A 6,462-nucleotide genomic window follows, 5' to 3' on the forward strand; every position below is an offset into this window, starting at 1 on the left:
GCACAATCCAGGTGTGGAAAGCTCTTAGAGACTTACCCAGAAAGACTCACAGCTGTAATCACTGCCAAAGGTGCTTCAGTAAAGTTTTGATTCTAGGGTGTGAATAATTATGTAAATGATAACCTGGTTCCTCTCTAGGTTTCTTCCTAGGTTCTGGCCTTTCTAGAGAGTTCTTCCTAGCCACCGTGCTTCTACACCTGCATTGCTTGTTGTTTGGGGTTTAAGGCTGGGTTTCTGTACAGCACTTTGTGATATCAGCTGATGTACGAAGGGCTTTATAAATACATTTGATTGATTGATGAGATATTTATGTACTTAATTTTTATTTTTTTATCTAAAAACGTGTTTTCCGTTTGTCATTACGGGGTATTGTGGGTACATACAGTAGGTGGGTGAGGGAAAAAACAAACAATTTAATTAATTTTGAATTCAGGCTGTAAATAAGTCAAGGGGTATGAATAATTTCTGAAGGCCCTGGATAGGGAAGTATATAGGGAATAGGGTTCAATTTGGGACACTCCCTAAGTACCCTTCCCTGGCACTGAGATGAAGCCATGTGTTGTGTTTCTGTCCTTGGCACTGAGGGGGAGTCCTCAGCTCAGTCTCCACCGTACAAACAGTGACGCACACACACACAGAGAGAGACAGACTGACACACACACAGCGAGAGAGTCAGACTGACATACACACAGTGAGAGAGACAGACTGACACACACACAGCGAGAGAGACAGACTGACACACACACAGCGAGAGAGTCAGACTGACACACACACAGCGAGAGAGTCAGACTGACACACACACAGCGAGAGAGTCAGACTGACATACACACAGCGAGAGAGACAGACTGACACACACACAGTGAGAGAGACAGACTGACACACACACAGTGAGAGAGACAGACTGACACACACACACAGAGTGAGACAGACTGACACACACACAGCGAGAGAGACAGACTGACACACACACAGTGAGAGAGACAGACTGACACACACACACAGAGTGAGACAGACTGACACACACACAGTGAGAGAGACAGACTGACACACACACAGTGAGAGAGACAGACTGACACACACACACAGAGTGAGACAGACTGACACACACACAGTGAGAGAGACAGACTGACACACACACAGCGAGAGAGACAGACTGACACACACACACAGCAAGAGAGACAGACTGACACACACACAGCGAGAGAGACAGACTGACACACACACACACACACACACACAGAGAGACAGACTGACACACACACAGCAAGAGAGACAGACTGACACACACACAGCGAGAGAGACAGACTGACACACACACAGCGAGAGAGACAGACTGACACACACACACACACACACACAGAGAGACAGACTGACACACACACACAGCGAGAGAGACAGACTGACACACACACAGCGAGAGAGACAGACTGACACACACACAGTGAGACAGACTGACACACATACAGAGAGAGACAGACTGACACACATACAGAGAGAGACAGACTGACACACACACAGTGAGAGAGACAGACTGACACACACACACAGAGTGAGACAGACTGACACACACACAGTGAGAGAGACAGACTGACACACACACAGCGAGAGAGACAGACTGACACACACACAGCAAGAGAGACAGACTGACACACACACAGCGAGAGAGACAGACTGACACACACACACACACACACACACAGAGAGACAGACTGACACACACACAGCAAGAGAGACAGACTGACACACACACAGCGAGAGAGACAGACTGACACACACACAGCGAGAGAGACAGACTGACACACACACACACACACACACAGAGAGACAGACTGACACACACACACAGCGAGAGAGACAGACTGACACACACACACAGCGAGAGAGACAGACTGACACACACACAGCGAGAGACAGACTGACACACACACACAGAGAGACAGACTGACACACACACAGAGAGAGCCGGACAGCGAGTCCACAGGGTGAGTCATGGGCCGGACAGCGAGTCCACAGGGGCCGGACAGCGAGTCCACAGGATCCGGACAGCAAGTCCACAGGGTGAGTCATGGGCCGGACAGCGAGTCCACAGGGTGAGTCATGGGCCGGACAGCGAGTCCACAGGGGCCGGACAGCGAGTCCACAGGGGCCGGACAGCGAGTCCACAGGGTGAGTCATGGGCCGGACAGCGAGTCCACAGGGTGAGTCATGGGCCGGACAGCGAATATCAATCAAAGTTACCCACGTCAGGATTTAAAATCAATCAAAGTTACCCATGAACAACTGGTTGAAAGTAGTGCAAGATATAGGGAACACACAGACACACACACACACACACGCACACACACACAGTAAATCGTTTTCCCCTTTCCAAAGGACGAGGCAGATCAACTATGACACCGGGCCATTATATCAAGCCCTTTGTAATTGCAACCCCACTGTGTGACGTGTGTCGGGATCAACAGCCTCCCATCTATCAACGTTGCAATAGACGTCGGTGTTGTGTTAACTATAGACTAGTGTGTTATTGTCCTTCAGAATAAGCCTATTACGAGAATATCTGTCCAAATGTGTCCGTGGGCATTTTCTGCACAACTAATAGGTTGTTGTGTAGGGCTGTTCATTGAATAACTGTGTATTGATTTCGACTAGCGCAGAAATGAAGGAGTAGACATTATTTAGGAAAAATGAAGTGGGGCTCTTTACTACTGTAAAACCGACTCGGTTTATATCGACATGACATGATGTTACAAATCAATTAAGTCTGGAATAACAAACCAGCAAGTTAAAACATACAAGTTCATAACATGCTGCTAGAGCCTAACCAAAGCTTGTCTTATACACAGGGCGGGGTAGCCTGGGGAGGGGGGGACCAGTAACCGAAAGGTTGTCAGATCGAATCCCCGAGCTGACAAGGTACAAATCCTTCGTTCTGCCCCTGAACAAGGCAGTTAACCCACTGTTCCTAGGCCGTCATTGTAAATAAGAATTTGTTCTTAACTGACTTGCCTAGTTCAATAAAGGTACAAATAAATCAAATTAACCGGCGCAGAGGTTTAGACGAACTCAATGTTAGGTATAGCCTACACCTTATGACGAACTATATATATATATATATATATAAAGCAGCAGATTCCACATAATGAAGCGTTGTTATAGTAACTGTATTATTATAACCTTTAGAATTCTATTCATGAGGTGAATTCGCGTTGTATTCATGTTGCCGTTGCATGTTATTGTTGCCTATCAGTGAGGCGCATTCAAGAGCCGGTCAACTGTGCCGCGCAATTAGCTACATTACCTGTCTGGTTATAAACATATCACCTCCGTTACTGCCTAGGGTTACCATCAGGTTACAACACACCCGGTGTCCTAGTCTATTCGTTCAACCTCACATCATTAGCCTACAGCGTAATATTTTCAATTTCATTCCGAACAAAATAGTATTCATTTAAAATAGCCAACTCACGTCTCTGAAGCGATTCCAGTGTTTGATCTTCCGGCTGTACTGAGAAATGGTTGATAGCCATTGCTTATCTTCCATGAAATTCCCTGCTTTCTCTCCCTCTTTCCCACCTTTCACTTCCACCTGCATCGATGTGCCGAACAGCACGACGGCTGGCAGCAGGAGGCAAACCACATCTCTCATCCCGACCATATTTGTGTTGCTGTTTTAGTAGCCGCTATATCTTATCCTGTCCTCTAAACCAAGGTTTTAACGATGCGATGTAGCCAGGCAGCCCGACTCGAATAGACTACGCGTTTCTCATAGACGAGTTTACAGCAGTGCGATCAGGGCAGAGCGAGCATGAATATGAGAGAGAGAGAGACGCCAGTGAAATTGTGTTATTCTAAACCGTGTTTCTAATTGAATGAGTGAAGCCAGCAATAGCCTAAAATGCATTTGACTCTTCCATTTAGTAGTCTATTATACAACACTGTCATACAATACTGTACTTTAGATGGTTATTTGGTCTTAATTAACAAGTAAAACGTGTTTTAAAGTGTTTATCCCTCTTCTCATTGTCCTACTTGTCTTTAGTCTACCAAATAGAAATGTATGAATTATTGAGTCGTACCAGCACACAGTCACAGAACTGATAGAAATGTATGAATTATTGAGTTGTACCAGCACACAGTCACAGTCACAGAACTGATAGAAATGTATGAATTATTGAGTTGTACCAGCACACAGTCACAGTCACAGAACTGATAGAAATGTATGAATTATTGAGTCGTACCAGCACACAGTCACAGTCACAGAACTGATAGAAATGTATGAATTATTGAGTCGTACCAGCACACAGTCACAGTCACAGAACTGATAGAAATGTATGAATTATTGAATGACACAGTCAAGCAGTCTTATACACACTGATAGATGTATGAATTATTGAGTCGCACACAGTCACAGTCACAGAACTGATAGAAATGTATGAATTATTGAGTCGTACCAGCACACAGTCACAGTCACAGAACTGATAGAAATGTATGAATTATTGAGTTGTACCAGCACACAGTCACAGAACTGATAGAAATGTATGAATTATTGAGTCGTACCGGCACACAGTCACAGTCACAGAACTGATAGAAATGTATGAATTATTGAGTTGTACCAGCACACAGTCACAGTCACAGAACTGATAGAAATGTATGAATTATTGAGTTGTACCAGCACACAGTCACAGAACTGATAGAAATGTATGAATTATTGAGTCGTACCAGCACACAGTCACAGTGATAGAAATGGATGAATTATTGAGTCACAGAACTGATAGAAATGTATGAATTATTGAGTCGTACCGGTCACACAGTCACAGTCACAGAACTGATAGAAATGGATGAATTATTGAGTCGTACCAGCACACAGTCACAGAACTGATATAAATGTATGAATTATTGAATCGTACCAGCACACAGTCACAGTCAGCACACAGTCAACTGATAGAAATGGATGAATTATTGAGTCGTAGCACAGCACACAGTCACAGAACTGATATAAATGGATGAATTATTGAGTCGTACCAGCACACAGTCACAGAACTGATAGAAATGGATGAATTATTGAGTTCACCAGCACACAGTCACAGTCACAGAACTGATATAAAATGTATGAATTATTGAGTCGTACCAGCACACAGTCACAGTCACAGAACTGATAGAAATGTATGAATTATTGAGTCGTACCAGCACACAGTCACAGTCACAGAACTGATAGAAATGTATGAATTATTGAGTCTTCCACAGTCACAGAACTGATAGAAATGTTGAATTATTGAGTCACAGCACACTTGATAGAAATGTATGAATTATTGAGTCGTACCAGCACACAGTCACAGTCACAGAACTGATAGAAATGTATGAATTATTGAGTTGTACCAGCACACAGTCACAGTCACAGAACTGATAGAAATGTATGAATTATTGAGTCGTACCAGCACACAGTCACAGTTTGTGTGATAGAAATGTATGAATTATTGTCCAGCACACAGTCACAGTCACAGAACTGATAGAAATGTATGAATTATTGAGTTGTACCAGCACACAGTCACAGAACTGATAGAAATGTATGAATTATTGAGTCGTACCAGCACACAGTCACAGAACTGATAGAAATGGATGAATTATTGAGTCGTACACTGATAGAAATGGATGAATTATTGATGAATTATTGAGTTGTACCAGTCACAGTCACAGAACTGATAGAAATGTATGAATTATTGAGTTGTACCAGCACACAGTCACAGTCACAGAACTGATAGAAATGTTGAATTATTGAGTTGTACCAGCACACAGTCACAGAACTGATAGAAATGGTTGAATTATTGAGTCGTACCAACACAGTCACAGTCACAGAACTGATAGAAATGGATGAATTATTGAGTCGTTGTCCTACTTGTCTTTAGTCACAGTCACAGAACTGATAGAAATGGATGAATTATTGAGTCGTACCAGTCACACAGTACACAGTCACAGTCACAGAACTGATAGAAATGGATGAATTATTGAGTCGTACCAGCACACAGTCACAGAACTGATAGAAATGATAGATGATGAATTATTGAGTCGTACCAGCACACAGAACTGATAGAAATGGATGAATTATTGAGTCGTACCAGCACACAGTCACAGAACTGATAGAAATGGATGAATTATTGAGTCGTACCAGCACACAGTCACAGAACTGATAGAAATGGATGAATTATTGAGTCGTACCAGCACACAGTCACAGAACTGATAGAAATGGATGAATTATTGAGTCGTACCAGCACACAGTCACAGAAACTGATATAAATGGATGAATTATTGAGTCGTGCGTTGCACACAGCACACACAGAACAGTCACAGTCACAGAACTGATATAAATGGATGAATTATTGAGTCGTACCAGCACACAGTCACAGAACTGATAGAAATGGATGAATTATTGAGTCGTACCAGCACACAGTCACAGTCACAGAACTG

This window comes from Oncorhynchus nerka, linkage group LG10 (assembly GCF_034236695.1).
Source record: "Oncorhynchus nerka isolate Pitt River linkage group LG10, Oner_Uvic_2.0, whole genome shotgun sequence".
Taxonomy (NCBI): domain Eukaryota; kingdom Metazoa; phylum Chordata; class Actinopteri; order Salmoniformes; family Salmonidae; genus Oncorhynchus; species Oncorhynchus nerka.